The sequence below is a fragment of the Drosophila serrata genome, unplaced genomic scaffold, assembly GCF_035046125.1.
Source record: "Drosophila serrata isolate PLE 108 unplaced genomic scaffold, ASM3504612v1 contig_359, whole genome shotgun sequence".
NCBI classification, from domain to species: domain Eukaryota; kingdom Metazoa; phylum Arthropoda; class Insecta; order Diptera; family Drosophilidae; genus Drosophila; species Drosophila serrata.
In genome coordinates this window covers 905,207-932,984 of record NW_028257257.1, presented here as the reverse complement: position 1 = coordinate 932,984, position 27,778 = coordinate 905,207, and the positions used below count along the sequence as shown (strand labels likewise).

Sequence of the window (27,778 nt, the reverse complement as noted above, 5' to 3'; positions counted from 1 at the left end):
CAGTGCACTGATAAAAAGTTTTTGCTTTTCTGGTAAATATAAATTTTGTTAGTAATTATATATACTAACAAAATTTATATTTACCAGAAAATGTATATTTAAGCAACTATAATACATGTTTGATTGGTGTTACTGAAGTTAACAGAGCAAAGTTTAAGATGTTGTCCAAGATTAATGTGACCAGGTCGAAATAAATAACAAAAAAGGACACTAACTTCGGGGAGCCGAATTATACAAATTTGCACTCGAAAAGAAGATCAAGTCTAAAATAATTCCATAACTAAGCTTAAAATTTGGCATTAATCGAATCAATGTTTATCAAGATTGACAAATTTTTAGCTAAACCAAACCTGAAAAAAACTCATAACTAAGCTTTAAATGCATATATTTTAATTCGGAAAACTCTTTTGTGCTAGTAGTAGGTTAATAAATTTGCATACCTCAATTACATTTTTAAAATATTTAATTTTTTAAAAATTTTTCAAATTGTCAACTATGTAAAAACCTGTTCAAAAAATTTGAAAAAATTATAAAAAATTCAATTTCTTTTCAATATGTCCAGAAAGTTTCTTCTGTTAATACTGATCAAGAATATATATGATTTATAGGGTCGGAAAGGATTCCTTCACATCGTTTCAAGCTTCTGATTAAAATTATATTACCATTATTTAAGGCAATATTTATAAATATTTTTTAATGACAAATCAATGTTTAAAAAATTCATAACTCAGCCAAAAATGCATTAATTTCAAATCGGAAAGCTGTTCTGTGCTAGTTTTTATAGGGCAAAAAAATTTGCATTCTAAGTTGTAAGATAAAAGAAATTTTAATTTTTGTCAAATTTTAATAATTTAAAATTATAAAATTATGTCATAAAATTTCGAAAATAAATTCGAAAAAAATGTTTTCTCTCAAACATGTCTAGATCGATTCGCCGGTTGATGCTGATCAAGAATATATATGCTTTATAGGGTTGGAAATGACTTCTTCACATCTTTTCAGGATTCTGACTAAAATTACAATACCCTGTAATGGTATAAAAACATTTCACATAAGTAAAGTCAATACTAATATCTTGCAGCTTTTCTCTATGTGTCTGATTCACTTGCAGCCCCATCTCTGCCCCTGCTGGCCGCTGTCAATATTAACTGCATTATAGAGCATTGCGGCATGCCACAAACATGTAATTGAATTTCACCCTTCGCTCTTCATCTTCAACCATCGCTGTCCACTGCAGGCAGACCGCACTGTGTCCTGTCTCTCCTATTTCCCTCCCTCCAGTCCTCTGGTCCTGTCCGCTCATCATCCGTCATCGGACTGGTCCTGTTTTCCCTGTTTTCCCTGTTGCTTCTGGTTATTGGGGGAAGGGGAAAAGAACCGGAGGGGGGCCTTGGAAATGGATCCACCTTCTTTTTGCGGTATAAAGCCATGATAGCGGAGGGTGTGATGCCGGTTTGGGGGTTGTGGGTTTTATAAATACCAGGCCTCTGTGCAACACGCAGTATTTAATTGCTCATTGCAAATTTGTGCGGTTATAACGCTAAATTTAGAATATTTACGAGCAGAAAGGAGAAGATGGAGAAAATGTGAGGAAAATAGGGAGGCAGGAAAATGTTATTAGCAAAAGGAACCTGTAAGTTTAAATAGAAAATAGAAACAACAAGCTAGACAATTATTTAATAAACATTATAGAAACATTATGTTGTATAAATAATAATTAAAGTCAAAGGGAAAGCTTTTCATTACTTTATTTTATAAACAATATTTTTGTGCTGCATTGAAACAAATTGCTATTGAAAAGTGCACTTATATGACTTAATTACCCGAGCAATATCCCATTCTATATAAAATAAAAGCTAATAAGCTTTATTTATTATTTTAAAAATCAACACAACATTAAATCAATACTAAATACAAATTAATATGATTATAACCAAAACACATAAACATAAATTGTATAAATTCTATTCCCTGTATTGACAGAATCGTCGATTAAATAATTAAAATTTTCCACAGTGACCAAAGACCATATATAAAACCACATTTGCCGCACATTTTGCACACAAAATATTCATTGTTGATTTATTGTTTTGCTGGCTAGTTTCAAGAGCTGCCTCAATTATGGAAAACGCTTATCAGCCGAGGGGCTCGGAGGCCCCATTGTTGACTCTTTCATAATGATTGCAATTGCAGTTGCAAGTGAGGTTTTTTTTGTTGTATTTCTCATCATTAAGTCATCAATTAAAATAAATAGAAAATTATAATGAATAAATGTTGTAAATTGGTAAAGCAAGCTGGCGGCGGCTCTCGTTTGTTTCTACTTTTTGTGTTTTGTGAAAATGTGTCACCAAGAGAATTGATAAGCACGTGTTTTGAGTTCAAATTGCGGGGTCAATGAGGAAGCCAGTGGGCAAATTCTATTGTTTTAATAATCTAACAATGCTGCAGCTGCTGTCAATGCAAATGCAATAATATATTGATAAGACAAATGGCAATGATTAAAATGTGTGTTTTTGCTTAATTAAAATTGATTGGGGTTTAATGTTTCAAGGATTTTTATTCAATGATTGCTAGAAGCTGTACTTTTTAAGTATTAGTATTTATTTAAGACATTTTTCTCTCTCTTCTTCTTGTCATGGTCAAGTGCAGTGTCCAACCCAATCCATTCGCAAAGTTAATTAACACATTCCTGGCCAGACTCAGTTCTGTTCAGTTTTCTTTACTCTGCTTGTCCATTTGACAGACTTAATGACTTAATTTTAATTTGCAGCGGCAAATAATCAATTTGAAACTGTTTGTGCAAAGTCTGACGCTTGATGACATGACATGATGTGTGGACTGGACCTGGACTTGATCGGGATGTGGATGTAGACATGGATGTGGATGTCCACATGTGTCCACATATCAACGCAGAGCCTCGGCTCCTGACTTTTTTTTCTACTATTTGCAGACAGAAAAAGGCTGAAAAAAAACCAAGAAAATGGAAAAGATTCATTAAGAAAACGAATTTATTAATACCCTAGGAAAGTAAGAACATTTTAGATAATATTTATGAATTCCTTTGGAGTTGTGTGTTTTTAAAATCATAAAATTATGAAATTTCAAAGCACTTATCATAATTTTTACAATTTTAATTAGAGGGTAAAGAAATTCGTAATATTTTCAAGATAACTTAAGATTTTGTTTATAATCATTCCAAAATATTATTCCACATTTAAAATCTATATTTATTTTCCAGTTTCTTTTAACATACATATTTTTTATAACATTACAAAGCTTCACTTTTTTTCTTGGATTAATTTGAATAACCTTTGCAAGGGTATTTAGAAAGTAACTGCAGTTGAAATTGAAAATATAAAAGAGACTAACAGTGGGAACAAATGTTGCTCTAGTAAAATGTTTGCTTTTGTCCCCCCCCCCCTCTTTCTAAGTGCATTCAGGGGGTGTGGTTCTTTAAAGAGAAGGGGGTTGGGGGTGGGGGTGGGGGTGGTGGTGCATTCGAGGATGGGTGCAAGTGGCGCAACTGTACCCAGAATGCTGATAGTAGGCCTCATCGATAACAGCTGAGGCCATTGGTCCCGGCCACTGACAAAGCCCACCATGATGATGTTAAGACACTGAGAAAAACTAGGAGTGCCAATAATTTATTGCAAAATAATAATATAATATAATACAAATTATCAAATTAATTAATGATCACTTTAGAAAGAAACTAGAGAACTTTGTAAGGCTTAGAAATCAATTGAAAATGGTTTAAAGTATACAAGAAATTTTTATATGTGTTGAAATAATTTTACAAATTATTTCTGACTTATCATTAAGTGAAATTTTAATTGATTTCAAACCTAAATGTACAGATAAAAATATCAAAAACTTCAAAATTAGAGCAGTTTCATTAGCTTTGTTTTTACATACTTTTCAATACAAAATATAGTGTTTAGTTTGCTTAATAACTATTTATTCCATAACTTTGTAAACTTCTCTCTCTACTTTTATATGTCTATTAGTTAGTTTTTCGCTGAGTGCATTGATGATGGCGCTCTGCCTCCACTGATAACATTTGGCAAATGCAAACCCAAAGGCAAAGGCAAACGCTGGCGCGTATTAAAAATGCCCAAAGAGCATTGGCGAAGGCAAATGGCAATGGCCCGATGCTCGTCCAACGTTTGCCGTTTCCCCATTCGATGTTTGCTCACCGTTTGGCCAACGGGTGCAATGGCCGATCTCAGCTCAGGAATGATGATGATGATGATGATGGCCAATGCACTGTCCAGCACCCGGCAGTGTCCACTGTACGGGTGGACGGGTGCACTGTCCACTGTCCACTGTCCATTCATTTGGCCGGCAAACATTTGCATTGGCCATTCTCGGTCAATATAGACAGATTTCCATGCAAATTTAATACGCAAACATTTCGGTACCCGGGGAGCCCTAGCCAAATTGAAAATCTCATCTGTGCAAAGTGGCTGCGATTGGATGTAGAAAGGAGGGGGCGGCGGCATCGTCACAGGTGGCATCGGTACAGGTAAGCCGGTTGCCTTCACCTGACGCTGCGCATTTTGAGCTGTCGCCGAAGCTGCGCCAGCCAATCGACTGGGCAATCAATTATTGCCTAACTAACCCCCATACCCCCTTTACCTTTCAAGCCCCCTTTTGCTGCCACCCACTATTCCCACCCACACCCCCCGCTCCGCTCTATAATCTTGCATCTAACGCTAACGGATGTGCAAAAGCGCGCTGCCAATTTAAAATACAAACAACTTTAGCTGCAGCTTTGGCTTTGACTCCTCGAATGCATCCGCTTCCGTTGCCAATGGAAAAAAAGGGTACACTCAGAAAAAATATATGAGAATAATATGATGATGAAGAAAGTAAGAAATCCTTAATGAACCATTTTCAGTTTAGCTTTTTTAAAAAATAAATGATCAATGCCTGTAAATCAGAAAACATATTTTGCTCCAAAAAATTCTAATAATATGTTTATATCAGTAGGTTTTGTGAAAATCAAAGCTACCAATGACAGAAGTAAGAGCCTTAAACATTATAAATTAATTATGAATAATACCAAGAATTTGTAAAGAGTTTTTAAACAAATTAGAAACAATTGTGGTCAAGAAATGAGTACAATTTGTAAACTCTCTAAGAAGGTGTATGTAATTTTAAGACAAAGTTATTTTTTAGATACAAATTTCATTGCAAATAGATTTTTTATTATTTAAAATGATTTAATATGTTTGCTAACAGCAGTTTAGGGTTTATATCCTTAGTAGAAATGTTTTTTGCACTTCCCATAAACCTGTAAACATAAGATTCTATATATTTTTTTTGGAAATGTTTAAATAATATTTTAAATATTAAATTTCCATTAATATCCCGATAAATATTTCTAAATTCTGTTTATTATTTCAAAGACTTAATCTCTGTGCACACAGGGAGAAGGGCTTTTTAAGAAGGAGGAAATGCTGGAAGCCCGAAGGTGGCAATGCCCTTGGGTCCTAGTAGCATTAAGTAGGCCTATGGCAATGAAGGCTTACAGCAAATTTGCCAAAACAGTGGGAGGTTGAGGAAATGTACAGAAATCGAGGTAATACTTGGTTAGAATGATAAGTCGGGAAAAAAATGCCAGATAAATGCATTGCCTAAATGCGAGAGATTAAAGGTTAAGGTTATAGAACATTATATTACTATAGATTTAATCTTAGAACAGTTCAAAGATTGTACTATATTTCCTTACACTTTATATACAATTTCATAGCTACATTCTCCATTTTCCAACAATGTCAACCATTTTTATCTTAGACCCAACCCTATCTCCCTAACAACTAATCAGCCATAATTCCCGCCGCCATGCCCACTCAGTTAGACCAACTGTTAGCCACTTAAATGACTATTAGCCAACTGTTTCCCAAAAAGAAAAAAAAAAACAAAAAAGAAACCCCTTTTCACACACGAAATATCGATGAATTTGTTCGATTTGAGAAAACATAACGACATAAAAATCAATTAACGCATTTCATTTGGCTCGCATCCTTAACGAGAGAGAGGTCCTGCGGGTCCTTTGCTGTGTTAACTCAACTGAAGCGCGCGCTCTCTAGACGGGGGACATTTAAATAATGTTTCGTGTGAAAAGCAAAAAAATGAAAAAGGAGAAAGGAGCAAAAGGGAACAGCCCCTACTTGACACCAGACGACGATCCCCGTTTTGCCCAACTTCCGGACCACCAGAGTCCGGGAGGCCGGAGTCCTGCGTGGCGAGGACGTCGTACTCCGCAAATTAAATGCAATGACAAATGCACTCCGTCAAATTGAAAAGGGATTTCTCTTATTAATTATGACGCCGCCGCAGTCGCAGCCGCAGCAGAGCAGCGAAAGGGTTGATGACAACATGTCAGGGGCATTGGAAGTGGAAGTGGAAATGGAAGTGGAAGTGGAAGTGGAAATGAAACTGGAAGGGGCAGAAGGAAAAGGTATCCTGAAGGGGGAAACGACAGGCAACGACAGCCAACTGTCGATTTTAACTGCAATGCACATTTAAATAATAACTCTGCGGTTGGCCGCAACATGGCCGCCTTTTGTTTCAGACTTCTCCTTGTTTTTTTTTCTCTCCTTTTTTTACATCTTTTTATGCATTTTATTTTATTATTATATATATATTTTTTTTACCACTCTGTTGAAAGCGCCTGCGCAAATTGCTTAAGCAGAGTTAACTCTTTAAAGGTCCAGCCTCCAGGTCCTCCCCTTTTTTCTGCACATTTTTTTTATTTAATTCAAATGATTTTTTAAGGGGAGTAAAAGAGCTTAAAATGCACTTTAGTGATATGTCTGGCAGCTGTGTTATATAAACCAAGTTTTATGGGGTTCATTTTAGATTATATTCAAAAACCTTGTAATTTATTGCTTTAAAAATGAAGTTTATATGTTAAAATATTGGTATAACTTTGATTTATAGTAATGTCAATATTTTTCGAATTTTAATTAGTACTTGTAATAAAATATTAATAAATTAATCTAGGTATATATTTGAAATCGATGCTTACATATAATATATAAGTTAATTTCAACATCATAAATATCACATTTTCCTAGGAATATATTCAAAATATTTCCTTCTTTGTTTTGTTAAAAATTTTCTCAATTTTTCTCCCCTAATTTCTTTTTTGTTTTAATTTTGCTGTTATAATTATACCGACAGCCGCTGTTTTAATGCCACTTGATCTTGCGCAGACACACTCGTTTGCACTCATATACAGATATCCAAAGCAAACATTTTATTCGCCACTCCGTCAACATGTCATGTCAAATGTAATTAAGCGATTATAAATTCGAATTTATTTTCGTTTTTCCTCTACTTAGCTCTGGACCTTGGAGCTGGGACAGACTCTTCTTCTGCTTCTTGGGGTCTGGTGAAAGATGAAAGTCTTTTTTAAGCCACTTTGACAGCATAATTAAACTGGCCATCTCACTCTCACCACACACTCTCTCGCGTTCGAGAGATGTTTATGTGGAAAATGCTTTTTGAATAACTAAGTTTTTAGTTATTTTCTTTCTCATTTTGTTTTTTTTTTTTAATTTCTTACACTCAAATTATGCAGATGAGTAAAAGTTGTTTCATAATGAATAACTTGAGATATAAGTTGAAACTAGAAATGTTTATGGTTTCCAGAAGAATTTGTTGGAAATTTTAATGTTTAAATTGGGAAATGGTATTATATATTAAAGAAAATGTACTTCAAATTAAATACCTCCTTATATGTAATATTTCCAAGTTATAAGTAACATTAATCATATAACCCTTGTATAAACAACACCTTTAATCGATTTAAGCCTTAATTTCTTAGTTCCCTTTCGCGTTAGCCCCTTTCCTTGTACCAAACTTATTTAATTTGTGGCTAACTCCTTTCACTACATTGGTTAATTGCCAATTGTAACATATTTTTTCTTCAGTGCCAAAATTACTATATTAACAAGGTTCTTTTGGGACCCCTTTAAGTCATTTGCTCATGGCGGGCACCCAGCTGCAGTTCTTTCTTGGCCGCCCCCCCTTCGCGTTTATGGCCAAAAAAGAACATTTTGTTGCCGTGTTTTGGCCACCGTTTCGTGATCGCTCCATTGGCCTGGCCAATTCCAGTGTTTGGGTGTCAAATTGATAATCGCGTGAGTTGTTATCACAACACACACACACACACACTCAGGTGAAAGTCTTTGGCCGGAGGGATAAAACCGAACTAACTGTCCAGTTGCAGCTCCTTTCGGGGTTGCTGACCAGGCCCATGTTGTGTGTGTTGTAACCCAAAAAAAAAAAAAAAATAGAAATAATAATAATTGTAAGCGAGTGAGTGCATTTACCGTTTGTTCGCATAATTTGCTATCGGCCGATGTAAATCGCCATTGAAGCGCACCCTGGAAATGCATTTTCCCGTTTGCAGTTTTCAAGTTGAAGGTGCAAACAAGATGGGGGTTGACCGAAAAAGATGTACAGTAAACACTCGAAATAATAAAACGGAAAGGGGTTCTATATAAGGATATTTGATTAATATAAAAAAATAGGTAAAGATTATAATTCAAATTAGAAAGATTAATTAAAGTTGAGTTGTGATCTTAAAAATATGTCTTGTGTGTCTTAGTTCATGATGATTTTTAGATTAAGAAATTAAGTTTTTTGGGTAAATAAACTAATCACAAATGATGGGAAAATGTGCCCTAGTTTTATCGATTTTTATGCACCAATTTATAATTTTCTAAATACAAAAATTCAACTGATGAAGCCTAGGCTTAGAAAAAGGTAAATAAAATCATTGCAAGATTCTCAGAAATATAACTATTCCATTTCCAAAATCCTTATTATTTTCTCCACTTTTTTTAATCGATTTATAATAGGTAAAATGTATAAATATTTCCTGAAACATTCTACTAACAAAGTTTTAGATGAAAAAATATTCCCAAACCTACTTAAAGGTTTTCAAAAGTAAACCATTCCATTTCCTAAATCCTTTTTATACTCTCCATATTTTTTAATCGATTTATAATATGTTAAATGAATAAATATACCCTGAAAAATTCTATTAAATAAATTTTAGCTGGGCAAATGGTAATTAAAATTACATCAAGAATCTCAAAAGTAAACCATTTCATTTCCTAAATCCTATCTATATTATATATATAAATTTAAAAAAATGTAATAAAAATTCACCAAATCGTGCATTCACTGTAATAAGAACATTTTTGGCTTGTGGGTTTTGTTTGCTCACATGTCCTCTCGGGTTCTTTATTTTTATTTTTTTACGCGGGGATGGAAAGGTGTAGATAAAGCGCAATTACATGCGATTATCGTGAAATATGTAGCGAAAATTATGAAATGTATAATTTACAGTTAGCCATCGAACCAACGAGCACACACACACCACACACACTCTGTTTGCCCGCTCAGTTCCCTTTTGTTTGCCGTTGTGTCTTCTTGGGGTGTGTGCCAAACCATAAAAATGTTGTTAAACACACGATGGATGATGCACCGAACTTCTTGGCTGAGGCCAACGGAACTAAACTGAACCAAAGTGAACCAAAGTGAACTGAAACTGCAGCGAAGTGCATCAGCCAAGAGGGGGAAAAGTGTGGCAAGAGGAAAGTGGTCGTGCGTGTTTGTCGCTTCAGTGTTCGCTGCATAAAAAGTAAACAAAATTGATTTGAAAATTGCACGAGACAGGGCACACACTCACACACACAGCACACTCACTCCTAGGAGACTGAACGCGAGTGCACTTCAAGAAGTCTAGGTTTTTCGGTTAATAAAAGAAATAGGAAATGGGAAATTATTTAATAAATATTTTGATACACTTGTTGAGTCCTGTGAAGGATTAGTTATACCTAGAAAAATATTTATTAAGTAATTTGATACTTTCTAAAAGCTTCAGAATGATAAATCATACTTTTTCTTATGCTAAAAAATATAAGTTTTTTACGATTTTTTTTGACAATTTTTACCCCTAAGAAAATGTTGAAAAATTTTAAAATTTTTTTTACTGCCTGACATGGCTAGATCGATTCGGCTGTTGATGCTGAACAAGAATATATATGATTTATAGGGTCGGAATTAAATACTCTGCAAGGCTCAAAAAACTGCTTGGAAAAGGGTTACTTTGTATAACAAACAATGCAAAATTAGCTCAAAAACCTTCTTAGAACTAAATATATACAATATTCTCTCAGTGTATATTGGAGCAAACATAATGACAACGACAGGCGACAACAGCAACAAACAACTTTTGGCAGAGCAACCACCTAAAACTATGAAACATGCGCGAAAATCACTAGTTGCAATTACCCATGCCTTCTCTCCGCCCCTCGGTCTTACCTCTAGTGCCCCGCCCACTTGCCAACCTCCGCCTCTTTTTTTCTTAACCCGCCCCTTCTTCCCCCTTTGCCCATCTGCAACCCCATCCTTCTAGCCTTTTGAGTTTCTATTTTTTTTCGCTTGGCGCTGCGTTTTCTTGGCTGTTTTATAACTCTGTCGTCGCTGGCATGTTGATTTTGGCTTAAATGTTTTGGCCGTTGTAAAAATGTAAAGTAAAGTGCAAATAACGGTGCCCTCAGCCGGCAGCAATCTATCATGTGCTAATAAGTGGGTACGCTTCTCTCTATAACTTATAGTTGTTGCCAAGAACTCGGGGAATTGTTTTGGTTTTAAGGAACACTTGGCGACAGTTGGCCATTTGTTGTGGCTCTATATTCTAGGGAGACTTTTGTGATGAGGGAGTGGTGATATTATAAATTGGATATATTATTATTTTATAGAGTTTCTTGGGGAATTTTTAGGAGATTTTTAAGAGTTTTTTAGATGGTTCTGGAGGGAATAATATGTGAGTGTGTTGTATAAATAATTAATACTCTTTAAAGAATACCTATTCTTTTGAGTTGTTGTATATAAAATTCAAACTGTTTTGCTTATAAATTAACTGATAAATTGTAAAGAGTATATATTTATACTTATATATGATTTAAATATTATATTAATATTTGTTTAATCACTTCCTAGTGGCAGGTATAAGACAAAATGTGTCTTAAATATTAAGTTATGTGAAAGTATCTTTAAACTTTAACAAGATTTCTCTTCTTGTAATATTATAACCCTTGTTATCTTATTAACCCTTTAAAATATTTAAAAAACGCCTTATAATTTCGGGATCTTGTTAATCCTAAGTAAAACCCCAATAAAACTGTCAACGAAAATGTATGTTTCTTCGTAGGCTCTCCTCTATAGCTCCTCTGATCTACCTCCCGACCTCTTTCGATCCGTTAATCTGAAGGCGATTTGCAACAATGTTGCAGTTTATAGAATGTCTCAGCTATTTATAGAATGCAAGTGAGAGGCCCAGCAAAGAAAGGAGGGAATGGGATCTCCTGCTCCTCGTATTGCACTCATTTTATTGATATTTGATAACATTGTCATGAGGGGGGGACGGTCGACAGAGAAGGCAATGAGGCCTAGGCCTCTCCGTCATGTCATCCGACTTGACTTGGAATTCGATGCGCTAATCGGCTTAAGGGGCAATGTGCCTTCCCGGTTCCCCCAAGCCTCGAGAGCTGCTAAATGGATTTGAGTGTTTTAATTAGCAAGGAAAATGTTGCAAATTGCCGGGGCCTCAGTCTCATTTCGACGACAGTTTAATGGTCGCCTCGCTGGATAGTTTCAAGTTTCGAGTTTTAGCTGGAAAAACTCATTTGAGACACATTTATTTTTTGGCAACCAAATTCCCCCAGCTTTTGGTAATGCATTCCCCTTTTGGCATTGGTTTGGCCAATAAATCAAGTTTATGCTCTGGCAAAAAACAAGAAAAAATATATATACAAAAAAAAAAACTATTTTAAAGTAAGAGAAAATAAATACGAAATACATTTATGAGCGGCAGACAGCAATGACCTCTGCCAAATAAATCATTTTGATTATTATAAATATGTTACGTTGAAGCTCTCTCTTTCTCTATGTTTGCCGTCGCTTTCGTTATCAACAGCTGCATGTGGCACGTTTCATTTTCCCATTTCGTTATTTAGTTTTTTGCTAAATGCTTATATACTTTTTATTCGAAATTTGCGCAATATTGTATATGCATCATCAAGAATTTAATATGTATTCCATATAGACGTGACATTCAACAGAAAAGTAAGGGCTAACAGCTGCAGTCTTTTTGCTGAAAACTATTAAAGTTGTGGGGGAAGAAATTATATAGAAAATAATAATTTATAAAATATCTTAAGCACATGGATAATAAAAAATATTTTTTTAAAAGCTTGGAATTATATTTATTTACTCCTAAGCTAAGAAAGGAATTAAATAATCATTTATATCGTAGTTTCTTCTATGTATTACTTTTCTGTTTAAGCTGCTATCTTAAAAATTGTAAATGGAAAATATATTATTTTAAATACAATTTCTTAGTTTCAGTTTTTGATTATTTGCTTTTCTAATCAGCATTTCTTTTGTACTAGTTTATAAGCATTAAAAATTTAACTTAGATTATACATTCTCTCAACTTTTAATTCATATTTTATTCACAAATTACTCATCCATTTCCATTATTTTTTGTATGTCAAATAATTTGAACCTGACCTTGGTGATGATTTCACCGTCTCATTTGTAGTTGTCTTGTAAAATGGTCTATTAAATACACATTATAAACCCAAATGCGGGGGCTGTTTGAATAGTTTGCCAAACGTAGCCAAGGCGAATGCCTTGAACTCTCGAAGCCAACCAAAAAAAAAAAAAAAAAAACAATAGAAGCTCGACGAGAAAAAAGAGTGACTAATTTTTGGTCTAATGATTGATGGCAGTTTTTTTTTTTTTTGTTTCATCTCTTTGTTGATTAAGCTTAAGACAGTCAAACTTTTTTTTTCTTGAGCTATTTTCTACGTTTTTATTAGTTACGCTGCGATCTAGTCCGTATATATACAGATATATTTCTGCGATTCTGTGCGAAGATGTCAAGGTATCGCATCCTCATTATATACACACAACGCCATAAATCATAATTGTTTGAATCTTAAATAGTTGTCAGTCAGCTGGCAGCGTCATAATTTATAATCAATTTGCCTTTCAGAAAACCAATAAATACAACTAAAAAATCTAACTCTCTTGTGTGAATATATCAGTATATATTTATTAAGTTCGTTTTATTTTTTATTTCATACAAGTCGCGTTGGTATATATGTTTGTGTCTTTATAGACATTCAATGAATAATGTTTTCGTTTCGCTTTTTTTTTAGTTTTTAGTTTAGTTTTTGTTGCTTTTCTTGGCTATATTTCTTGGCTGGTAAATTTTTGTTGAAGTGTTCATTTTGTTGTCATGTTGTTTCCAAGCGCCTTGGTGAAGTGATTTAGTGCGTTCATATGCCAAATCTTCCGGTTATATATATACGAATATATACATATGTATATATTTATATAAGTATATATTAGGAGGTGGAACGATAAAGAAACCCAATAGGAGAACGCCGAGTGCGATAAAGGTTTCAGTTTCTCGGGAAATAAATGTAGACGTCATATGATTCCAATTTTTTATCGGCGATTCTGTTGTTCAGAGAAAGATATCTATTTGTATAATAGGGGAATCACTGTTTAAATAAAGATTAATATCTTTTCAATAAATTTATACATTTGTATTGCTAACTCAAATATATTGCCAAGCTTTGTTTAAGGGTTAAAGTATTTAAATTGCATTTATTTAATTTACCCTTATATTTATTAATCTGTGTTATATATTTCTTTTAAAAACAATTCGATTAAATTATAATTTCTTTCCTTTTAAACTGAGAGATCATTAAACTCACAAGAATTCCCACAACTTATATATTTTTTTATCGTTTTTCTGTTACTAGGGAACTGTCGTCACAGTGCCTGCCAAAATTAGCCAACGCCAGTCATAAATTAAGCGTATAAGAAATTATGTTGGTCACAAACCACAAATTAATGAACAACAACAATATCAAATGAGTTGTATTTGTTATTAATTTCTTTTCTTGAAATGTCTTTATATATCAAGAGTCAAGTGTTATCTGATTGAACAATTAATTAGTATGGATTTTTCGTGTCTGGCTTAGTCACATTTATGGTTTGCGTTTCTTTTTTTTTATTTTATTTTGGCAGACAATTTAGCATAGATAAGGATCTCTAAAATTAAATAAAAGAAACACGAAAATTAATTCAACGTTTAAAATAAAATCGTGAACATTTTTTATGACAATTTGTTATGTGTGTGGCACTTGGGGTGCGATGATGCAGACAGCCGGCACTATGTCATCGCCAAAGAACTTTCCCAGACACGTGTAGAAAAACCAAAAACTAAAACTAAAAAAATAGAAAAACAAATATTCAAAATCTCCAAACTCCAAACTGGAAACTGGAAACATTAAAGCTTTTGAAATATATCTCTGTGTATAACCGTTTCCTCTATTCCGCTAAGTGGTCCAGCAACTTGTCAGTGTGATAACAAATTCAATAAAATCAAATTAAATACTCAACAAAAATGCAAATCACCATTAGAGGTTCCATGGGTTTCGGAGGAGAAATTATATTATAAACATATATGAGTGTTTATAGCCTCTTCCTTGGAGTGGTAAAAATATGCCAAGTCTACCAGAGTAAAATATGGTTAGAAAATAAACGACAAAGTTGGTAGTAGGCGCAAAATAAAGCCAACAACAAACATAACAAAAAAATATATCACAATTTTGTTAGGTGTGGCCATTTCAAATGGTTCGACGCCTCTCTTAAAGTGAGGCCTCAGGTTAGTTCTTTTTTAGTTTTCCTATTTTTTAGCTGTCGATTTTTTGTTGCTGCTCGGCTGATTTCCCCTTAAGGTCTCACCCGTCCACGTCTCGTTCTCCATCTCGTCCACAAAACTCAGACTTCAACTTAAGGAAAGACTTGGATTATGAACGACTGAAATATGTAAATTTATCTACAAGTCTCCACACATGAACTTCTACACGTACTTATACATATATATATTTGTATAAATTTATACAGCATTTTGTTGTTGTTGCTATATTTTTCATATATTTTTCTTAAATTTGCATAAAAAGGGTTGAGTAGCTGAAGATTAAATGGCATTTGGCGGCGAGGTGCGAGGGACGTGAGTTTGGGCGATGACCAAGCCTCTGTCATGGGGGTCACCATCGCAGCTTATCTCCACAGATGAGAAATATATAATATATAGAAAAAGCAGTCCCCTTGAAACTATTAATTATTAATGGATAAATTAATTATACAGGAAAAAAATAGTGAGATAAGAAATGCATAAGATTTCAGTGTCATTTAGATGTTTTGTTCATTATTTAAATGAATGCTTTTAACTAATAAGCAGCAAATATGAAAATCAATTAATCATTTGCTTTTAAGCTGTAGTAATATATATATTTTAAGTACGTAAATGTTCTTAAACTCTTAAATTCTTTTCTTAGTTTGTTTTTTTGCTTTCATTGTAAATCTTAACATTTACTTAATCCCCCAACCCAAGTGCCTCGAGAGTTATCTAATTTATGCAAATGTCATTATGGATTTTATTTTATAGATTGCAGATTACGGCGATCGTTTACTTATCTAAATGCCATTTGACACAAAGAGGGGAAAGAGCGGAAAACCATTTGCTGACGTAGTTTAATGCACAAGGAAAAATATAGAAATTGAAATATAAATAATATTAAATATGAGATAATTACGATAGGGGAATAATTAATTATTTATGGGATATAATATATATCTTTTTTCGCACAAATAATAATAAATCCTTTTATAAAATTAACGATATATATGATATGAGCTTTTTTCTATCATCAGTTTATCTGTTCAGATATTTTTTAACTAATATACTAGATATACATATATTAAATTAATTTTCCTATACATCATTGGAAGTATTTTATAAATACTTGATATAATTTATTATTATTATTATTATATATATTTCTTCATCAAGTTTTTATTCAGATTCAAACATATTGCTCCCGAGCTTAGGAAACTCTTTCAATTGTTTCCTCTGTGCTTTCCTCTGTAGTTTTCCCTCTGTGTATATATCTCGATGATGATGTGGAAAATCTCTTGCGGGGAAAATGGTGGCATTGAGGGGATAGAATCCTACACCTGTTGCCATTGCGTTTGATGTAGGAAGCAGAACTTTACTTCCTGGTTTGCTGCTCCTCCTCGTCGCTCTTCTGGGTTCATTGGCATTTCGGCATTTGAGTCACATGTGGCTCACGTCCTGTGTGTGTGTGTCCTGTCTCCTTTTCCGCCGGTCCCTTCGCTTCCTTCAGCTCCTCCGACTAAGCCTGTCATCTGGGCTCTTTATTTTTTATTTTGTATTTTTTTTTTTAACCGGGCCCAAAGACAAAAGACGTTTGAGGTTGATGACACCCAGTGGCGGCTATAGAGGAGAACGAAGCCTATAGAGTTTGGCTTTTACAGTTGCTTGAACTAGTTCTGCCTCCCTCTAAGGCACGTGTTCAGTTTGAAAAAATTAAAATAAAAAAATTTAAAAAAAGAGGCGCAACTTATTTGGCCAAAAGGCTGGATTGCATAAGAGCCAATGGACCTTCGACACTTGAAGAAAATAATTGAACAATTAGAGATATAAAGTGATTGAAATATAATTTATAAATCATTTGAATGTATTTATATACCGTTTTCCTTTGTTCAAGCCTTAAATAATTCATTTAAAATGTACTTAACAAAACTCAATTAAAATTCTTCTCATAAAAACCCCTTTAATATTATATTTTCCCCCCATTTCCTTGGCCCATTTAGTTTGGATTTTAGTGTAAGCTCCCTCCCCTGGCAGCTGGCCAGGGCTTACTCTCCATTTTGACCGTCGGTTCTGTTGTTGGCAAATCATAAAAATATTTATGTAAATTAATCATTTAAACGCAATGGGATGGACCCATTGGCTGCTGCTTGGGCATGCTCCACACGCGCTCACTTTGCTAAAAAAAAAAAAAAAACGAAAATCGAACAAAATATATTCATTCCATTGGCTTTTACACTGGCCAACAAATTACAAATTATGGCCAGGGCGGGAGAGATTAGCATAAATACCGAGTGTGTGTGTATGGCAGTGTTTTTATTTTGTGGCTGCCAATCCGGCAATGGATCGATGGATGGATGTATGGATCGATAGATAGATATAGGTATCGATAGATCGGTTTTTGGGGAGATCGCTTATATGGGCCCAGGCAGCCGGCTGATAAGCTTTGGCTTTTGGCATGCCAAACATGGCAATGCTCGCACGAAATTCCAACTCATATTTATGTCAAAATCCATCAAAGCTTATGTCGCCGCACAATCCGTTAAGGGGCAGCAGCGTATCTAGTTGGAAATCGGCTTTTGGCTTTTCGTTTTCAGTTGTATTATGATTTTTTTTTGTATTTTCGATTCTTGGGTTTTCAGTTTTTTGTGAGTTTCAGTTTTTGCCCCCTTGAACAATGCTACGCAAATCCGACAGTGAAATAATGTGGAGACACCGGCGATAACTCAAATAAATAAGAGTCCAAAAACCGCACAAAACGAGATATGAGATACAGATGAAGAAAAAAATAGTTGAAAGTATAAAGAAACTTAAGTTTTATGGAGAATTCTTAAAGGAAAAGGTCTCTTAACAAATAAAATCGATCTTAAAATCATTTTACATTAAAATAACTTGCAAAAAAAGCTTTGTTTTATTATTTAAGGTATCTTAAGGTTATCTCTTTCTTTTATTTATAATATAATACTAGTTCTTTAAAGTTTCCTCTCCTCTATTAGTTAGTTCTCCAAAGCCTGGTCTTAATGTCTTCACTTTTTCCCATTTGTTTAGATACATATGTATTTAACTACAATGTATCTTTAATCCTCATACAATGTTGAATGGGTAGCAGGCAGCGTTGAATGTTGAATTCAAAATTAATACATTTTTTTTCAATGAATAACAAATGATCTAAATGATTTGTTTAGATCGTTCTAGCTATGGCAGATCGGACGTCAGTATAATACTGGATATAGTATGTGGGTTGTCCAGTCAACGAAACAAGTTTCGTATAGAGCTTAAATCGTGGCCCAGCATTTCCTGCTGCTGTCATTAAATGTATAGTGGAATTATATTCCACTTTTTTCTCCAACCTCTTTACACTGGAGAAAACTTACTTTAATATTAAAGATACACGTATCGAAAGGTAGAATGGTAAATATAACTGTTTTAATAACTTTTCCAGAGTCTAGGGGAATCTTGAATGATTTTTCTCGGACATTCCACTTTAGAAAAATCTTATTTTCTTCATAAACTTAATTTGTATTACTATCGAATGTTGTATATAATATTTCTAGAATATATGTTCAAGTCGAGTGCATTTGGCGGCAACGATCTTTAAGCTGAGTCAACTTCCGACGTGACAACAGTCAGTCAGCGATTCGAATCGAGCTGCCCCAAGCTATCTCGCCGCAACTAACTTAATCGATTGAAAATTGATTCTTGTAAATAATTTCAGTTGACGTCAGCGTTAATTACATGCGATGCAATGCAAAAAAAAATAGAGAGAAAAAATTAAAATAAAATTATAAAAATAAAACACAAATCTTTGGCACGACTCTCTCAAAGCTGAATCACTCGAATGCACGTGGCTTGATTTATTACATATAAATATATCTATACCCTCCAATAAGCCCTGGTGGGTGCAGGCCCAAACCAGGCAGAACCTTTGTTTTTTTCTTGTTTTATTTTTTTGCCCATTAGCCCCGCCATCAGCCTTGACCGCCGGCGATGTCGAGTGGCTCAACTGGTTGACAGACTGACTAGAGATAGTCGTATATGCGCCAGTATATATGCCAGTACACACTGAGATAATTAGCATATTTTGCACCGATATGGGTCAGCCATAGCTGTGCCTTACTGTGCCTGAAAAAATCAAATAAAACTGGGTTGGGCCAGCTAACAAAGCTCTTGTTTTTTTCGCGACTAGAAAAACTAAAACAGTCCGATAAATTCCCTCAGGGGAGGAGTACATTAAATGGTTCGGTATTCATGTGAAATGAATAATGTAATTCGGATTAAATGATGTCACCTCTTTTCAGCTTCTGATTAAGGTTATTTTAGTAATAACAGTATGCTAAATATTAATTTACAAAAGAAAACTAAAGACCCAAAACAAAGACTGACTTTTACAGATTTTTTAAAGAAGATTTATCCACATTTTCATGGTGGTTTTAACAAAAGGGTTTTCCATTTCTCAATCACAGATTAAAGTATTACAAATCCGTTACGGTCTTTAATACTGTAAATCCCTTTTGTTATTCACCATTTGAAAAATGTCCAATGTCTTTGCATTTTTCATGAATTTCATTATAGTTTTCCCTTTGTTTAAATGCTTAAAATATATATTAATATTTTGAAGAAGAGACTTGGTAATATGCATATCAACTCATTTAAACAAAGTTTTTCTCAGACCTGATTAGTCTTTATTATCATGGAAAATTCTTTTGTATTTGGAAACTCTTTAACAATATTTCAAAGGGGAAATTGTTAACAACATGTGGTTATTATAAATAGAAATTGAAATAAATATTGTATAAATAATTTAGGGGACTTTATTTAAAAACTATATACACTATACACTTAAGTAAAGTAGTTATTATAAATTAGGTTCATCTTTTCCTCATTTAAGGAGTACTTATTATAAGAGCTTAAAAGAAGATATCTTTTCACCATTATTGCATTTCAAAATTTATAAATTACTATCTATCTCTAGGAAAGTCTAATACTGTCTCCTAACTAATGGATAGAGTATCTATTGCCCAGTTTTGAGATACTTCCCTCTGGGGCTTCGTTTGAAATTTCCAATAGATGTTCGCCGCTGTCCATCGGAATACTAGAGTAATTCCTACGTGTTTTCTCCCCCAGACTTAGTCAGCAGTTTGGGTCGTGTCAATGCGATTGGCATTTAACGAGCTTCATTGCTTATAGGGTTAACATTTTGGCATAAGTACACACCCATTTTCTATCTGTTTTTATTTTTTCTTCTACCATTTCAGCCAGCACGTGTATCTGTGTCGCCCATCGCTGCTCTAGGGGCCCAACTATCCCTGGCTATCTATCTAACTATTGTGAGTACTTGTCATTTAGTTTACTATTTACTGTCACGCTTTTGAGTGCCCCTCGAATGGAAATGGGTACGGGTCTGCGGCCAAAGGGGCTTGGTTGGGTTTCGAGTTATAACTGGGAAGGGCCGTCCATCTGGGCGGGAATATATAGGAGACACTACAGAGAGATATGAGAGAGAAAAGGCTGACCTCCGATAATGCCAGTAGACAGCGGGACAACTGTTTGGTTAGTGATTCAGTGAGGAAAGTTGTATATAAGCTTAAAGGAAAGTGTATTTAAATACGTCTCAAAAAAAATTATATTATATTCTTTAAGGTTTTAAGTACATACATACATATTCATTTGCCTACTTATTTTATTCACTTTGTAATGCTTTTTCCAAGCATTTATGTATTTAAAGACTATAATTTCAGTCAAAAGCTTAAAACTCAGTGAAGGAATCATTTCCGACCCTATAAACCATATATATTCTTGATCAGCATCAACAGGCGAATCTTTCTAGGCATTTAGAAAAGAAAAAAAAATTTGAAAAATTTTGTATAATTTTTTTTTGCATGATTTTACATCTTTGACATATTGAAAAATTGACAAAAATTTAAATATTTTAAAAATATATTTCAGGTATGCAGATTTTTTAATCTATTAAAAACTAGCACAGAACTGTGTTCCTTATTAATATGCATGCATTTTTGGTTTAGTTATGAGTTTTTTAATCTATTGATTATAAAAAAAAAATCGTCATATATACATAGATAAGTATCAACCCAAATTTATACCCTGACTTTTAGTCAAAAGCTTAAAACTCAGTGAAGGGATCATTTCCGACCCTATAAACCATATATATTCTTGATCAGCACCAATAGGCGAATCTTTCTAGGCATTTAGAAAGGAAAAAAAATTTTGAAAAATTTTTTATAATTTTTTTAGCATGATTTTTTAGATCTTTGACATATTGAAAAATTTACAAAAATTTAAACATTTTAAAAAGGTATTTTAGGTATGCAGAGTTATTAACCTATTAAAAACTAGAACAGAACTGTCTTCCTTTAAAAAATTCATGCATTATTGGCTTAGTTATGATTTTTTTAATCTATTGATTATAAAAAAAAATCGTCTTATAAATATATAGATAAGTACCAACCCAAATTTATACCCTGACTTTTAGTCAAAAGCTTAAAACTCAGTGAAGGAATCATTTCCGACCCTATAAAGCATATATATTCTTGATCAGCATTAACAGACGAATCTTTCTAGGCATTTAGAAAGGAAAAAAAATTTTGAAAAATTTTTTATAATTTTTTTAGCATGATTTTTTAGATCTTTGACATATTGAAAAATTTACAAAAATTTAAACATTTTAAAAAGGTATTTTAGGTATGCAGAGTTATTAACCTATTAAAAACTAGAACAGAACTGTCTTCCTTTAAAAAATTCATGCATTATTGGCTTAGTTCTGAGTTTTTTAATCTATTGATTATAAAAAAAATCGTCTTTTAAATATATAGCTAAGTATCACCCAAATTTATACCCTGACTTTTAGTCGAAAGCTTAAAACTCAGTGAAGGAATCATTTCCGACCCTATAAAGCATATATATTCTTGATCAGCATTAACAGACGAATCTTTCTAGGCATTTCGAAAAGAAAAAAAATTTTGAAACATTTTTTATAATTTTTTTAACATGATTTTACATCTTTGACATGTTGGAAAATTTACAAAAATTTTAATGATTTAAAAAGTTAATTTAGGTATGCAGAATTATTAAACTATTAAAAACTAGCACAGAACAGTTTCCCGAATTGAAATTAATGCATTTTTGGATAAGTAATGATATATTGCATATATGGACCATGATCCTATGGCTAACAGCAAGGGTATTCATACTTCGGCATCCTAAAGTTAGCTTCCATCTTGTTTAAAAGTCGATTCTAAAACTAAAGACTCGCTTTCATTAGGTTATATTTTAATAGATTAAATATATATTAAAATGAATTAAAAATATAATAATATATATGATATAAATTCAGTTTAGTCTTCTTTACTTAAAGCTTTATGAATAATTGTTAGAAAAGCCTCCTCATGATTATTCCCCCTCCTTGACTGGTTGCATTTTCCATTCCCATAAGCCCCTTTTGGCCATTGTTTGTCAAACATCAGGCAACTCAACGGCTCCACCTCCGTGTTTGTTCCGCCTCCAGATCCGATCCTCCACTTCATCCTCCGCTAGATGCTGCTGCTCCTGGTGGTGGTGGTGATGATGATGGTGGTGCGGTGGGGCTGCTGGTGGTGCTGCTGTGCCATGTCAGTTCCAGTTGTCCGAATGTCCCACGTCGGCGACAAAAACGGCGCGTCAAAAGCAAACATTTTGCGCGGCACAGTTTTGATTTATGAGCTGAAATTAAATTAACTGCTGCAACAGCAGTGCAGAAGAACTGAAGGAATTTAAAGCATTGAAATGTGGTGTTGGCCTGGTCCAGGTCCCTGTCCTTTTGGCCAACACTGACAGTGGCCAAAATGCTGTAGCATTGGAGGCTGTGAAAATTGCAGGGACACAACAAGGAAATCATTGTCGTCGACGGTCGTTTCAGTTCCCATTTCGCACGATAAAGTAAATATCTGTATATATATATATTATTTTTTTTATTGTATTTTCCTTTTGCTTCTTTTTTTGTGTACTTGTATGCAGTTGATAAAATTATCATTGTGGCCTTTTGGTGTGTCATTGCAATTTGTGTGTTATTATTTTTTATTTCAACCGCTTATCGGGCATGCCAAAAGCGAAATAAAATATAATAAAAATACAAAAAAAAAAAATGAAATTGCTTGCACTTCTCCTATCAGTTTTGGTTCACTTTTGGCCTCCATATCTCTCTTTCTCTGCTTTTTTTTCAAGTCCAGACAGGGGTATCATATTTTAAGATATTGGGGCAGGGACTTTTTTGATTTATAAATCTTTTCTGAAGGTCTCTTTATTTTTGGTGAAGTTTCTTAAAAATAAGGAGAGTAAGACTGGAGTTATAAATAAATGTTATGTTTTTTAATAAGAAATTAAAGCAATATGCATTCAATTTTGATGAGTTTTTATTAGTTAGATCAATTACTACACTTTATATTAAACAGAAATTTATAAAATCTTTAAAAAACTCTACTTGTTGAGTTTTAAATATATTTAGGATACCTTAGATATATTTAAGATAAGTATTGTAACAATATAACAAAGATATACCAAGATAAATATAGAATAATTACATCAATCTATATCTATCCTAAAGCTCCTCCCCAATCTATCTTTTAACCTCTTTATTAGTATCTTTTTCGTGCTCTTTTTAACCCTAACTAACCTCTGCTAATTTAGGGGCAATCTTCTCCTTCCTGCAGCTCCTCAAATTACAATTAAGCAATTCTCCCAGTACTAACCAATCAACAGCAAACAATTGCCATTAGTCGAGACAACTTTAGCAATTAGCGAAACCAAAAGTGGAAGCCATTTAGCAGGGGGAATATATAAACATATATACACAGAACATAATATAGTATATATAGTTATAGCTATATGTAGAAACGAAATGGAGCACCCACAATCCAACGTTATCTGTACTTGGCAATTAATTGAAATTGATATTTAGTTAGATTAGAAATAATGTTTGTTAATTTATGACAAATACTTTCAAGTGGCTCAGCTTTAGCTCAGATCGGCCGCACCTCGATCGTTAGCCCTTTTACCCGTTTGGAATTAGTCATCGAGAATATTGCCTTTTTCCATATTCCATATCTTATCGGTAGAATTGCTGCTGCTTTCCCAGTATCTGTATCTATATCTTGATGCTTGCCACACGCTTTTGACATTCGATCTTCAAGTGGAATTATGGAATTTTTCCCCCTTTTCTGTTGCTTAGCAGATTTTTATTACAAATAGTTTATATTATTTTCTGTTTGCTGTTGGATTACGTGATTTTTACCATGAAGTAGGAATAGAAATTGTATTTAGGAAGGAAGTCTTTGGCATTCTTCATGATTTAATCCTTATTTTCTGGGGGGGGGGTTTTTTTTTTTTAATCAAAACCTGTTTTATATTAGAAAACGAAGCTGATCCAAAGCTTTTTGGTAACCCCTTTAAATCATAGGGAAATATTTTATTTTAAGATATTTTTCGTATATTTAGAAACTTTAATTTATACAATTTGTAATGGAATTTTCTTGGGAAAATGATTTTAAAACAGAATTCACCTTGTCTCCTTAGATATTATTTTAGAATATTTGAAAATATATTCTAAAGACAATGTATAAGAAAAATGCGAAATATTAATGGCTGATACTTCCATAAACATTATTATTTCAGTTATTTTTTAACTTCATTATCTTTTACTTCTTTTTAAAGAAGCCTTTTTACATTTCTTAGCTACAAATAAATATGTATAAACTTATTTAAATAAACACTTTCAAGTTAAACTTACTTTCCCATCGTTTAGGCGTTGTTTTCCTCATTTTAATGTTATTTTAAGTGTCTTTTAATACTTGTTATTTACTTTTCTGTTGTTTTTGGGGGAACTTTGCATCATTTTCATTGTTGTTTTTTGGTCTTCCAAGAGCACGGTATGAAGTTCCTACGAGTTTATAATGTGAACGTAGGAACTCTATACCTCGCTGATGGCAAAAACCAGGTAAAAAATATCTCGGCACCGCGTTTCCCTTATACTCTTTTTTTTCTTTTATTTTTTTCACAAAACTTGAACAACAACCACAACTCTCAACTCCACATACCAGCTTACAGAAATTCCAACTCTTTTTTTCGTAGTATTTCTCAGTTGTGTTGTTATTCTGCTGATGGGATTCTCCTCTTCATGGGATTTCTGCTGGGGGAATTCTAGCCCGATGATGATGATAATGATGATGATGATGACGACGGTTATATATGGTTATATATATGTGTATATATATGGTCCGACCTCCTCCTCTGATTCTCCGTCGCTAGCTGCTCGCTTGGCAGCTTTTTAAAATGTTTTCTCTGTTTTTTAGGGTTTGGTTTCGTCGTTTTTTGCTGGATCAACTTTTTGTTAGATTGAATTTAAATAATTTTCAAATCATTATTAATAATCTGATGGTGTTTTTTTTTTTTTGTATTATGAGTTAAAATATACAATCATTTTAGAGTGTTATGCAAAAATATAAATATGATTTCTGTGGAAAGTTTCTGTGCTTATTTCTTTTTTGGGTTTTATTTCTTGGAAATTTATTATTAGAGGAAGTTTGTTTTGCCAAAGCAAATGAAATTGGTCGATTTTCCTGCTCGTTTCTAATACGATTCTTTGAAATTTGTTAGAATAACACGTTTTGTGGAATAGAATGGAGAATTATTGTGAAAATTGTTTAATTAATTTCAAATAATTTTCGTTAAAGAATTTTCTTTTTAACAGAAAGCTACTGAACATTTTAAGAATTTTTGGTACTCTGTTTAATTGTAATTTATACTTTTTCCATGTTTATTTTCTTAACGATTTTTGTTATTTTAATGAAGTCTTAAAATAGACTTTGTAGCTTTAACTATCAAATTTGCAATGAATTCTCCCCTTTGACTTTTTGTGTTTCTTTTTCATTAACGCCTTTTTTGTTGGCAATTTTGTTTGTTTTTTATTTAATATTTATGTTTGAAGTAGTAAAACTCTTGTAATATTTTTTATTATTTTTTTTTTTTTAGATATTACAAGGACTTATTCAGTTGAGTTTCATTTGACTTTTATAAATTTTAGATAATTTTTTCTTCCGTTTATCCTTTTAATTTATGTTTCTTTTCCGCAATTTTTCTTCGTTTCAATATAAACGTTTTTTTTTATATACTCCGCTTTTAATTTATTTTTAATTTATTGTGTATTTTTAAAGCACTTTGAAAGTTTTTACGAATTTTGTGTCAAGTCACGCGTTTTGCGAAAAACCCGAGAAAAAGCCACGGAGCGTTTTTCTAACGTTCGATGCGCGATTTCGGAGCTCCGAAACCGAAATGAAAAAAACGCAGCGAAGTCGCGCAGAAAATAACTCGAAGTTCGACGATGTTGCGACGCCGACAGCAGCGTCAGCCGAGGCAGCGACAGCGACAGGAGCAGAGGCAGCAACTGCGACAGCGACTGCAGCATTTGATCGCGCGACTATAAACGCGCACAGGAACTTCGGCTAAAAGTTGCGAGGCGACAGAGAGATCTAGTGTGTGTAAGAGATGTGTGTGTGTGCGAAACTCTGTGGAGTGTGTGTGAGTCTTCGCTGCCAACTGCGACGGCAAAGTAACAGCAACAGCGACGTTTTACCGCTATCAATCGATAATCGCCAGATTAGAAAACGCGTCGACTTTACGTTCACTTGTGCACGTAAGCAGCGCTACAAGTGCAACACACACACACACAAGCGCTCTCTTAAACACATATATGTATATATATTCCTATGCCGCGCACTGATCAAGTAATTCCAGTTTTTCCACCACCAAAGTTATTTTACCGTTAGCACAACCGAACGGTATAGCCGACAAAACGCGAATGAAACGCGTGCTTACGCGCTGCTTTGGTTGGCTGCTGCCTTCGTTGTCGCCGCTGCCGCTGCTGCTGCCGTCGTGGTGGGTTTCTTTCATGTTGCTGTTGCTGCTGTCGGTTGATGGTGGTGGTGGTTTTCTCAGTGTGGTGACTTTGCCGTTGCATTTGTCGCTTTGTCGCCCAGCAAGAACAGCAGCAACGAGGTGACGTGACGCAAGCAGCGGTGAAAGCCAACGCCGCTGCCTCGGCCAGCGTCGCTGTCAGCGCTGCAGTTTTATTTTTTTATATTTGTTTCTGTTTCGTTTTTTACTTCTCGTTCTTTTTTTTTGGTTTTCTTTTTTTTTGCGTGGGCGCCGCACGCGTTGCCAACTCAATTAATAATAAAACGCGACTTTTAATTAATGAAACAATTAAAAAGTTAGGCCGCCAAAAAAGGGCAAGCTATATAAAATAAAAAATTAAATTTATAAAAAATGGAAATAAAAAAAATGCGGGGCATTTCAAGGCCAACGGCAGCCCGTAAAAAACAACAACAGCAAAAGTCCGGAGTTCGATGATCTGTTTACGATTTTTTCTCTTCTTTTATTTTTTGTTTTTTTAAGCGGCATCATCATCATCTCGTTCGTTGTTTTTGTTTTCGCTGGGATGGTCGTTGCCTTCTCTGGAAAAAGCAGAAAAGGCAAAAAAATTAAAGTAAAATAAAAAAAACAGGCAGAGATACTGAGAAAACACAGCTAAGGGGAAAATAATGATAACAAAGAGGTGATTCTGGCAAGAATTACCATCTTAAAACTAAAAAAATCGTAAAATAAATGTTAAAGAAAGAAGAAAATAATCATAACCCAAAGAAACTTTGATTAAACTTTGAATTAAATATAAAAAGAAAGTTTTGACATAAATAACAAATGTATAAAACATAAAAATTTGTAGTAAAAAGTTAAATATAATAAATTTGATCAGTTTTAACTTATTTTTTTAAGAATATATATATAAATTTAAGCTTTACAATGGGAATTAGAAATACTAAAAGTGTTTTTAGGGCTTGTTCTTTGTAATTAATTATGAGACATAAAAACAGGGCCTAAGAAATCACAAAAAATGCTTAATAAAGTTAGCTTTAAAAATTCACTATAATTATGGCACTCACTGTACGT

The 27,778-nt window shown here is 33.6% G+C and overlaps 1 long non-coding RNA gene across 1 annotated transcript in view; it reads left to right on the top strand.

The window, feature by feature from the left end:
• The window catches only part of LOC147642778 (uncharacterized), a 75,724-nt gene extending 48,666 nt beyond the window's left edge, over positions 1–27,058 (top strand). The window contains exon 3 of the long non-coding RNA XR_015272970.1: positions 20,041–27,058. This is a non-coding gene — a long non-coding RNA (uncharacterized LOC147642778). The remainder of the gene's footprint in view (positions 1–20,040) is intronic.
• Positions 27,059–27,778: the final 720 nt, after the last annotated feature.